Raw genomic sequence first — 12,869 nt, 5'->3', positions numbered from 1 at the left:
TATAATATTGTACATTAACTATACTTCAATTAAAAAAAAACTTTGCAGTCCTATTGCTCAGATAGAACAAACAGGGTGAACAGTATCATAGAATAGTTATGGACCTTTTCCTGCTTCATAGTGCACTAAGGGCATGGCATACATTATCTCTTTTAACATAATATGTGACTGTCTAGAAAGGTAAGTAATATTATTCTACCCCTTTTACACATTAGAAAACTGAGGCGCAGAGAGATAATTACTTCAGGTCCACACAGCTAGTGAGTGACAGGCCTGCATTCAAACCAAGGACTTTGACACCAAAGTTCGTTGCCCCCTTAACGGGTTGCAATACAGCAACCCATTTTTAACTTTCAAATTCAAGCATTTCTTTACAAACAAATTGTAATAGCTTTCCTGAGACCAAAATAAGAAATAGGCATTTTCTGTGGCATATCTCACTAGCAATGACAGAATATACTCCAAAAGGAAAGTATCCAAAGCCAAGCACAGCCTTGTCAGCCAACACTTTGAACTGCCCTTGAAAGCGACTTGGGTCATGAACGTCCGTTCTCCTTCAGCATACACAGTATAACAGTCTTCCAGCAACTGATCCAGCGAGCTGGTTACAAGAGTCCAGCAAACTTGAAACTGCCCTGGCATTCAAGCTCCTCAACCATTCTGCACATTCCTGACGCGTTCGTTACCATGATAAAGTGTGCACTGATGCACGGATAACGTCAAAGCCAGCAAGGGGGAAACATGACTTTTAGAACAACATTTCAAGGTCGAATATTACCCAAATGTGCAGGACTACGTTCAACTCTCGGATTATAAAAATGCAGATCCAGTTTCTCAAGGTCTCTGGGATAAAGTTCAAATTAGGTTGTTGAAGAGAGGGCTCTTATCAGTTTTATGAGCAGCTTTCTCCAGAAGTTGGCCAGCTCGCTTGATAACACTGGACAAGAGGAATTTTCCAGCAATAGACCCAGGGATGAAACAAGTGACAAGTAAAGAGCTGTATTCTGCTCTAATGCAGATTTAACATTTATCCGAGGAAGCTCTTCTCCGAGGAGGTTAGGGTACACGACTGCCTCTTCAAGACTCGCTCCACACCCACTGGGGAGTCCCCTGAAGCTCCAGCAACCCTTCTTCTCCCTGCCTCTTGACACACGGTAAAGACAGCCCTAGTAGGTCCTCCCTAAAGGAACTTTGCCCAGAGTAAGGGGTGTGGTCACGTCGTATTTATGAAGAATTTATACCTGCTCTTTAACAACTGAACTTCCACTGGACCACAGCCAATATGAATATAGTATGGCTGCTGAGCTGTTACTCATCTGGCATTTCCCTGCCCAGAATCTTTACTCTTACAGTGAGGCGTTAATACACTGAGATATTGAGTTTTGTTTACCCCTGTTTTTTGCTTGCTTCCCCTTGTTCCAAAAAAGGGAACCAGGCCCTCTGTGCTACTGGCCTCAGAGGAGATTTTTGTTTCAGAAGTTGCCTGAAAGCATCTCAGCCCCCTGCCTGACTTCTGCACTCAGAAAGCCTGAATTCCTCAAAGAGATTAAGCTAAGGGTTGTGGAAGGGGCAGGAGAGAGGTGAGTGCTTTTGGTGGGAAAGCAGTGGAAGCAGCATTGGAAGCTGGACATTGCTCTGGGGAGGGAACAGAGTGGAAGGTCCCATTGGTAGTGAGGGTACATGCCTCACGTTGACAGTACTTTGAAAGGTATCAAAACTTTCCACCAGAAATGGCTGCCTGGTGGATCTGGAAGACTGGATCCTAGGAAGTAGGGCTCCCAGCTCAGGCAAACACCATCACAGCCAGCTTGGCATCAGGACAGACAAGGAGCCCAGGAACAGCCATTAGGCTCTCTCCCAATTTTTTAGGCATCATTTTAGCTTTCTGATGACCCTAAAGTCTCAAGAGAACTGAGATAGAATCTCCTGCCAAACTGGAGAGAGATTTAATTTGATTTAGAGATAGGTGACTATTCTTTCCCATGTGAGCTTCTTTCAACTGTAACAATGCTATTCTGGCTCTACTCTGGGCCCCTTTCCCTTCCTGACCCCCTCTGCACCCCTCCACCTCCCTACCCTCCACACACAGTTATGCATAGATACACCTATACCTTTTTTTTTTTTTTTTTGCGGTACGCGGGCCTCTCACTGCTGTGGCCTCTCCCATTGCGGAGCACAGGCTCCGGACGCGCAGGCTCAGCGGCCATGGCTCACGGGCCCAGCCGCTCCGCAGCATGTGGGATCTTCCCAGACCAGGGCACAAACCCGTGTCCCCTGCATCGGCAGGCGGACTCTCAACCACTGCGCCACCAGAGAAGCCCACCTATACCATTTTTGCTTGTGGATGATAGATTTTTAATTTCCATTAAAAGGGAATAGAAAGCCATAACCTCTCAATATGAAAACTATAAAGATTTGTCTTCACTTAAATATGCAACTAGAAATGGCAAATAATTTGCCAATTCGTTACCTTTTGAAGAATATCCTGGAAAATCTGAGCTAAAATTAAGTGAAACTTTTGCCAAAAGGAACATTTGAATTTTGCTTTATTGAGCTATTAAGCTAATATATTCTCTTCTTTAAAGTTTCTTCTGTGGTTATGTTTGATTCAAAGCAATCTTCCAATTGTTTTACCATTAGCTTGAAGCAAAGGCAAATGAAAAGCATGACAAGGCATAAAATTGGCCTTAGCAATATCTAAGCTTGGTTCAGCCGTGACCATTATCCTCAATGCTCTTACAGTCTGAGCAAAACAGCCATAAAATTGGGTTATTGTTTTTAATTTTACAACCCATGATTTATTTTGTTTAACTTCAGTGACAGCCTGCCATCCCAGTAAGTGGCTTTAGTTAGGAAATGCAAGCAGGAAATCAAGGCCCAGAAGTCATTAGTTGTAGCATGTAGTCATCTCATTTGTCTTCCTGTATAACTACCAGAGTGTGATCTGTGTGATTCCTATTACATAAACGAACACTGGAAATTCTGAAATAAGAATAGCTCATAGAATGAAACAGACTTTACACAGTCAGTGTCAACTTCTCTGGCATTCAGACACTAAACCCTGAACAGCTAGAACCTATGTTCCACATTTTAAATTCAAGGCCTCTCCAAGCAGAATTTTCAAATAAGGAGATAACACAGCTTACTGGTTAGGAATATATAAGTTCTGTAGTCAGGAAGACCTGACCTTTAATAGCCGTATGACCTTGGGCCACTCTATTTAACCCTTTGAACCTCAATTTCCACATCCAAAATATGGGAATAATAATATTATCTGCATCATAGCATTGTTTGCGGAATAATTTATATAATACCTACAAAGTATTTAGCAAAGCACCCTCAGTAAATGTTTGTCACTGTTACTATTCATCTTTTTGTGATAATGATGATAGAACAAATCCTTAATCCTTTGGTAAATATCAAATTAATCAGTTCTTTAATAGAAAGGACATTCTCTTTCCACATTACAAAGGTGGAGTTTCTTGGCATCGTAAAACACTGTAATCCAAAGTTTTCTGGTATATTATCCTGAATTTGTCTTAAGAAAATGAAGAAGAAATGAACAGATATCATTTATTCATCTTTATACCCCAGATTACTTATCTAACAGTGTCTAAAAAACAACCCCAATACCTAGTGGCTTAAAACAATACTCATTTAATCATCTTTTGTAGTTTCTCTGGGTCAGGAGTTCAGGAGTGGCTCAGGTAGGTAGCTATGGGTCAAGGTTCTCATGAGGTTGCAATCACATGTCACTTGGGCTGCAGCAACCCGAAGGAAATGGAGGAACCATTTTCAATGTAGCTCACTCACATGGTTGGCAAGTTGTGTTGCCAAGTTAAGTCCTCTCCATGGGGGTCTCACCACGGGGCTGCTCGAGTGCCCCTACATATCAGAGCTGCAACGCTCTTATGGTCTAACCTCAGAAGATACATACCATCATTTCTACCATAATTTATTGACCACACAGGCCAACAATGATTCAGTTTGGGGGGGGGCGGCTATAGACTGAATGTGTCCCTCCAAAGTTCATGTATTGAAACTTAACCCCCAATGTGCCGGTACTTGGAGGTAGGACTTTGGAGAGGTGACTCGATCATGAGGTAGAGCCTTTATGAATGAAATGAGTGTCCTTACAAAAGTGGTCCCCAGAGAATTCCCTTTCCCCTTCCACCATGTGAAGACAAAGTAAAAAGACATCTGTCTATGAAACAGAAGTAGGCCTTTACCAGACACCAAATCTGCCAGCACACTGATCTTGGACTTCCCAGCCTCCAGAACTATGAGAAATAAATTTCTGCTATTTATAAGCTGCCAGGCTACAGTATTCTGGTATAGAATAAAGAGAGGACTATAGAAGGGTATGAATACCAGGAGATGAGGGTCATCACGGGCCCCCACAGCCCACTCTCTGACTCTCAGTGATTCACACACACCCACATACACACAGCATTCGCCCACTCCGAGGTCACTGAAATTTTCATCCTCTTATAGCATCATCTCAGGCTCGTGGCCCAGGATCTCCTTAAGCAGATGGAATCAGGTATAGATGAGGATCCTCAAGGCAGAGCTCTTCAAATAAAGCTCCTCGAGGGGGATTCCTCCTGACCTCAAGACATATGAACTAAAGAGATGCACCATCTGCCCCAAACACATCAAACATAAAATGGTGGGGCAAGTATAGGATAGCTACTCTAGACACTCATTTATTATAAAAGTGTTAGAACAGGGGGCACATGGGAGTCAGTGAGCCACAGCAGCTCTGACATACAGCTGGGCCCATGCACCAACTCCTTGATTAAGCATCAATCCTACTTCTGCCTAAGAAGGTTTTTCCTTGGTTGTTCCCTCTCTCTGGGCTCTCAGTTTTTGTTCTTCATTTTTTTAATAGCATCACCATACTTTAAGATACCAAATTCTATATTAGTTATTTGTTGCTGCATAATAAATCACTGCAAAACTTAGTGGCTTAAAACAACAATAAGCATTTATTATCTCTCACGGTTTCCTTAGATCATGAATTCCAGAGCAGCTTGATTGGGCGTTTCTAACTCAGAGGTACTCATAACGTTGCGGTCTGAAGCTGGCTGGGGTTACAGTCACCTGAAAGCCTGACCAGGACTAGAAGATCTATTTCTAAGGTGGCTCAATCACATGGCTGTCACGTTAATTCTTCTCCATGTGGACCTCTCCACAGGACTCCTTGGGTGTCCTTGCAATACGGTGGCTGGCTTTCTCCAGCCTGAGTGATCTGAGAGAAAGCACGGTGGAAGCTGCAGTGTATTATATAAGTCTGTCTTGATAATCGCAGGTATCATTTCCACCATACGTAATTTGTCACACAGGCCAGCCCTCATCCACATGAAAAGGATTATAGAAAGGTATGAATACTGATGACCACTGGAAGCTGGCTACCACACATCCTTCCCCAAAAAAGAAAATTTAGTCTTTTCCCTAAACTGAGTTATAACTATACATTATACAGACCTATTAACAAATAAAGTTTCTATATACAACCCCTAGGAATATCATATCTGGAAAGGAACTTTTTGCCCATAACCATATTGAAGCAATTTGAAGAAAGATAGGCTGCAAGGTCATATGTCACAGATTAGGCTAGCCACTCAGCCAGGAGTCACAAGGCTGGCATCAACTCCATCAACTCAAGAATTCATCAGTCTGGGATCTGACCATTTGTCCTTAAGGCATAGAAATTAAATTTGCCATCCCATTAAGAAATAATTAAGAATAATTTAAGGGGTTGCTATAGATCAGCAGTCCCCAACATTTTTGGCACCAGCGACCAGTTCTGTGGAAGACAATTTTTCCACCGACTGGGGGGGCGGGGGATGGTGGGATGGCTCACTTGGTAATGCGGGCGATGGGGAGCGCTGGGGAGCGGCAGATGAAGTTTCACTCACTCGCCCACCACTCACCTCCTGCTGTGCCGCCCGGTTCCTAACAGGCCTCAGACTGGTAGCAGTCCGAGGCCCGGGGGCTGGGGACCCCTGCTATAGATTGTTTGTGTTCCCCCAAATTCACATTGTTGAAACCTAATTCCCAGTATGCTGGTGTTTGGAAGTGGGGCCCTTGGGAGATGACTGGGTCATGAGGGTAAAGCCCTTATAAATGGGATTAGTGCCTTGTAAAAGAGACCCCAGAAAGCTCACTTGCCCCTTCCACCACGTGAAGACATACACATCTGTCCACGAAGCAGAAAGCGGGCCCTCACAGACACCAAATAAGTCAGCACCTTGATCATGGACTTCCCAGCCTCTAGAACCATGAGAAATAAATTTCTGTTGTTATAAGCTACCCAGTCTATGGTATTTTGTTATATCAGCCCAAACAGACTAAGACAAGGGTGGATTTACATTAACCAAGCTCCCAAAGGCTAATATGTAGAAAACCACAATGCCAGTTTGTTTATTTCAAATGATGCCCCAAACCATAACAGAATGTGTATGCTATGGTCCACCCATACACATATTTACATGAGACATAAAAGTATTACTAGAAGAAATGTTATTATTGATTCAGCGTGGAATCACATACAGCAAGGGGATGTAGTTGGACTGTCCGTCATCGAGCCCTCGGAGGTATATGCCTTTATCTCCACCTCTAGGGACAGACCCACCACAATGGCAAGCAGCTCAGTCCTAGGTCAGGTTGTCCTGTGCATGGATGAAGACCACTGGTGCTGGCCTCTGTCCCTCAACCTTTTCACTGTCTCTATGGCTAACCAACTGCCATTACTTTCCTTCTTTACATTGATAACCTTTCATCATATAACAGACAATTCTGCAGCCATTCAGGCACTAGAAGATGGAGGGATTCACATTTTTTCACCCCAGCCTACCTGAGAGGAATGACACATTATCACCAATAACTGTGGCTAAAGGATAGTGGTGAATCTAGGAGGGGGTGATGTAAAAGACAAGATGATTCTATTATGGTTGTGGTCAGGAGATAAGCCCACTACTGCCACCATTTTAAGAATTAAAATTTAAGGCAAGTGTACATATTTCTAATGTAAGTTATGAAATGTGTTTAGAAGTTCAACTGTCAGAATTATTTCCCTATGTTCAAATTTTAACAGGGTACCTCATTTTTGCCTCCAAACCTCGCCTACCTGCAAGAACATGGGAATTTTGGGCTTGAATTTGGAAATTTATTTTCTTCCATCGAACTGGATAACGTAACGGTTGGGTATGCTAGCTTTAGAGGCAGAAATCAGCCAGTTGACTCCATCTCAGGAGCTTCTGATTATCCTTTTCACTGACTGACTTACACACAACCACTCAGGGGTCTTTGTGAATTTGCTCCCATAACTCACCTATTTTGTGGTCTTGGGGACTACTTCATTTTCTGCTGCCCTTTCTTCTAGAGGACGGATAGACCAGCCACTATCCTTCCTCCAGTTTCTAACCAGAGTATAGAGCCATCTAATTCTCTGTGTTTTCTGGAATTTCCATTTATCACACTTGGCATTTCTTTTTTACTTCTCAACTGAAAGTCAAGCATAAGCTTTCCCTGACCTTATACATTTATAAGAGTTCTGGTATCTTTCAAACATTCAATTTAATTGGTGTTAAAATTGTGAAATTGCAGTAAATTTACATTAACACTTTCTTCTCTCCCTCTCTCTTTTTAAAAAAAATTTTTAATGTGTGATCTTTAAAATAAATGTGCATATATTACTCTTACCAGTTGGTCTCTCCACCTTTCTAAATACATTGATTATTCCCCCCTCAAGAATAATACTCTCTTATTTTGAATAACAATAAAAATAACAATTTACAATCATCTAACTTTGCTATGACAGTTATATAAGTTGACTCAATGTCCATTAACTGGAAACAAAATTTCAGACAACTAGGTGTTATTTCATTAGAAAATTCCCATCGTGGTTACTTATTTATATGTTTATTTTCGTTCTTCCTAGAGTTAGGCGTATTTCAAGGTACAGCTACAGAAATACTAAATTCCCTTCCTTGTTACCAGTACACGGTAAGGTGTTTAACACGGGGAATTACTCAGAGAGTACATCTGCATATTGTCACGTAGCATGACAAGATCATTCACCAGAGGATGTCAATACCATTTTAAGTCAATGTGTGGTGTTCACACTGAGTATCTGTCTAGCCATCATTCACACACTTGTGAAACTCTCCCAGGCACACATCAGCTGTGTGTTCACGCCTCACCATTTCCCAAGCTGCTGAGATGGGCTCAGCACAATCTAATTCAGAAGCCCCTCACTGGTATCATGACCAGCAAGGTCAATTCTAGTTGTTCAAAACCAGATTTGATATAGGACCTGCTGTACACTGGCTCAGTGGCAATTTCTCAAGGCTGGAAAACGAGCTCCACAGCGCCACCAGTTGTCAAGAATGGTAGCACCTTTTATTTCGAATGACTCATACAAAAAGTCCAGAAAGCAGTAAAATGTTAGCATTCAGCCAGCCCATTTCAGAGATCTGTCGGCCCAGTCCTATGAGAAAGTCTTGTTTTTGGCAGTCTGCGGCTGAACTTTCATGACAGGCCTTGTCTAGAAACTGGATTTGACTTCTTCTCGGTTCTCATGCAAAAGTCTACTTTTCACAAATGAAGTCCAGTGACGCTAGCACTCAGCCCCCTTTTGTTAACACAAGATCTCCGCTCACGACCTCCCCTTCAATACCTCCACTAAATCTCTTCGGAATTTTTTATGGAATTTCCAGGGAGATCAGGAGCTCTTGAGCATTCAGGACAATTATACTGCCGTTTCCCTTAGAGACAACACTGCTAGCCCTGCTGATGGCAGCCCAGAGCCCTCAGGAGGCAAAGCTGGGTCCTAGGTGGTGGTGGAGGGGGAAGCTTTGAGTGTGTGTATGCGTGCGTGTGTGTGGTGTGGTATGAGGGGTGTGTGTGAAGTATATGATGTATATGTGTGGTATGTATGTGTGATGCGTGTGGTGTGTGTGGTGTGGGGATGGTATGTGCAGTCTGTCTGTGGTGTGTGTGTGTGATGTGCAGTGTGTGTACATATGTGTGGTGTCGGGGAACACGTGTGGCTCCCTGTTCTCAAGCCCCCTGGCTGCATCACGTCTGCCCCTTGAACCTCTGTGAAATGGATGAAATTGCCACCACCCCTTTCTCTACTCAGGCTCCAGACCAGTCCCTCAGGTCCAGCTGGGGAGGAATGCAATGACATTCCCCTAAACCTGTAACTTCTCATTCCCTTGTCTCCCTCTCCAGGGGCCCTGCACTTCTCCCCATAACCAAACCCCATCATTTCTCTACAGAGGAAAAGCCCCCAAACATACCCACGGATACAAGGAGGGCTGGGGAAGGGGATAACCCAATACCACATAGATGCACCTGAGTCTCAGTTCCTAGGACTGTATTACAACAATCTACCCATTACTAAAGCAATTTAATTCTTCAGTAAACAATCTTGTGCTCTTACCATGTGCTCAACAATGAGCTAGAACCTGAGGACATAATCATAAATAAGATGAGAGGTGTCTATGGGCACTGAACTCGGCTTAAAGGGAGATACACACAAGGAAGAGGCATTTACAATCCTGGGCTCTAGACACTTGGCAGGAGGGGGCAGGGTCCTAATAGAGGACGAGGTCCTAATAGAGGACCCTAATGGGGCCTTGCAGAGGCTTCCTGGGAAAGGAGACGTCCAGGTAGTAGAAATCTGACTGACCAACAGAGATGTAGGAGAGGGCTTCAGGTAGAAGGCCTGGAACACTGAAAAGTTAAGTGAATTTTAATAAGTCCAGAGAATAAACCAACAACTGGGCATTTAAAAAATGGGGGAAAAAACCAAACTAGGTCAATTTTCCTCAAAACATGGTCCAAGGACTACCTGGAAAAGAGTCACCCACTGTGATCGTTTTTGAAAAAATGCTTTTAGTTGCTCTCCAGATTTATTCTCTTTGAATCAAGGGCACAAGAATGTGCATTTTAAACACATTTTCTAGGTGGTCCTTCCCAGAGTAAAGTTTGAGAACCAATGGACCAAATCAAGCGAGGCCGGGTGAGGCAATTTCTAGTTTGGATTTTGCCTGAAATAAATGTGAAGCCTTGTTACTCAATGCAGTGACATAATTAAGATGCGTGGTTTTGATAGCTCACTATAGAAGCAATTTAGAGAATGGACAAGTTGAGCAATAGAGAGATCTCTCTGCCCATTTTTAGCTGCGATCATTATGTTGAAGTTCAAGATCTCAGCATATTTAAATATATGGATTACCAATTATACACCCAACTACAATCCTGTCCAGTCACATTCTCCATGTCTGTCAGCCTGCTTTAGGGTGGTCAACTGTCCCATTTGCTCAGAACTGAGAGATTTCGCAGGATGTGGGACTCCAGTGATAAAAACAGAAAAGTCCAAGGCAAATTGGGACAAACTGGTCACCCTATAATGACAAAGAATAATCCCCATAATAATCCATCAGATCACTGAGAGTTCTCAATACAGTACTCTACTTTTTAAAATTCTGAGATTAAAAGAATCTTTCTGAAAGAGAAAAAAAAGGGTATTAAAGAGAATGGAATTAAAACAATTGTTTGTAGTTGAAAAAGTAATAATCTCAAGCACACTGTTGCTTGAATGCAAATTTAAAACAGAAACAAAAATTCTGGCAGCACCTTTTAATCTGTAAGAACAGAGGCTCTTAAGCATGATGTTGCAATCAGTAGATGGGTGTGTTGCAAGGAAATTGTTTTTTACTACTCATAATTAAAGGATTGAGTTTGTAAATGATTTACTCTTAAAAATACAGAAAATCAAGGTTAGCTCACTTGCATTCTGTTATACTTTCTTCAGCAGGAGAGAGAGTGGTGGAGTTATGGCGTACATGCCCAGAATAACAAACAGCCAAGTTGGCTCAGTGATTCACTTTGGACAGAGGAACATACATCCTCCATCATTTCTCTACAGAGGAAAAGAGATTGAGAAGCACCACCTGAGTGGTAACTTGATAAGTCAGTTTGACATATTCAAACTTTAAAAAGGAAAGGAAGAAGAAAAATAGAGGAAAAGTTTAAATACTTTTACTTTAAATGCCCAGTTGTTACACCAGGACAGTTTTTTACCCAAATATTGGTACTACAGTTGATTTTAGATGGTACAAGGATAAAACATTTTAAATTGTAACACATTAGTACTTATCTTGCTACTAAGGAATGAAAAAGTATATAACTAGTATATCAAACCTGTCATTTCATGCATATTGTTACCTAAGATGAGGTTAAGCATAAAAATAAGTCAATTAAAAAGGTATAATAAATAAGTGTGTGGGTGGTAGACAGCAAAAATTTGTGAAAGTGGTAGGGGGATGACTCAAGTGTGGGAAATGTTATACTTGTCTAAGTCAAAGCAGAGAAAAATGCTACATCTTTACTTTATAAAGATGAAGAGCAACAAAAATTTCACATTTCAAAACTAAGTTCCTCAATTTGTTGAACACTAGAAACTTCAGCTCATATATTTCTACCACTTGAAGTTGTTAGATCTGAGTTAATTTCCAAGACAACTGTGCAGTTTTAAAAAAATCAAATAAAAGAAAGCAAGATAACTAAACAGTAGAAATTTATAATTACAATTTCAGCATCAATCCAATTACAGATAATCTAATTTTCCAGCAATTGCGTGTCATGATCAAAATATAGTATCAGCTCATATTTTCAACTTGATTACCTAAGTGGATATCATCCACCTATATAGTCCAGAAAATAAAACCTTTAAAGACAAAGAAAAACAGAAAATCATTAAAAAATAAAAGTGCTTTGTCTATTGTATATATAGCTCATCTCTCCCATAGATGTTAAGATACAAGAATTTGCTTGGACAATAAAACCCATGGCATTTGTTAACTATGATTTTAAATCATTCCTGATACTTCTCCAAGTATCTTAAAAGTTCTTCCAAAACTCTATTGCAAAACTCCATAATGCAAAAAATAAGCTTTAAAATGCCTGCTGTCAGATTATATTTTCTCTCCTTTACAATGTATTTATCATGAGACCACATTTTCAGCTGAACTCTCTGCTTTATAATTTGAATAAGTACAGTTCTCCTGGATTCAAGCAAAATATATCAGACTGGACTTTTATGCTCCAAAATGTATTTTCTTAAGTTAACAGGATTTTTCTTCCTGAAGAAGGTACCCTTTCTTAAAATAAAATAAAACAAAATAAAATAAAAACATAAGTCATTGAAATTCAACCTATTACAGGTTGGTTTTCTCAACGGCCCCGTGTGCTATTGTTCAGTTACAGAAATGATGCTTTCAAGATCTATAGGAAGTCATCAAACTATAGTTCTGAATCCCTTATTTATTAGTTTACTGCTAATAAAGTAAACGTCAATGTTCCTATGGGGTAAGAAAGCTCCTGATGTCAGATAATCACAGAGAAGGATCTGAAAGTACCCTTGAGGACCAGGTTTTATATACGTATCTTCATCATAAATAAGGTCTCTAAGAAATATTCTTATCCACTAACTACAACAGTCTCTCTTTTTCTGGAATACTATGACGTAATAGTAAAAGATGCCAAGTGTTGAAAGTGTTGGTTTGAATTCCAGCCCTCTTTTCCTCATCTGTAGAATAAGAATTATAATAGTACCTGCCTTATAAGGTTACTGGGAGGATTAAAGAGTAAATGCATACAAAGAACTTAGAAAAGTGTCTACCACGCAGTTGATTCAGTAAATTAGCTTTTATCATAAGCACTACCCTTGTACCAGCTGCCAAGGACTTAATGGAATCACTATTCTCAAAGACCCATTTCCTTGGAAATAGACTGGGGAAACACTAACAGGAGGTTTTATTTAAGGCAGCCAATGTGCACCCAATGTATGATGA

The sequence above is a fragment of the Mesoplodon bidens genome, assembly GCF_964165515.1.
Source record: "Mesoplodon bidens genome assembly, chromosome: 12".
NCBI classification, from domain to species: domain Eukaryota; kingdom Metazoa; phylum Chordata; class Mammalia; order Artiodactyla; family Ziphiidae; genus Mesoplodon; species Mesoplodon bidens.
Note: the sequence above shows the minus strand (reverse complement) of the source record.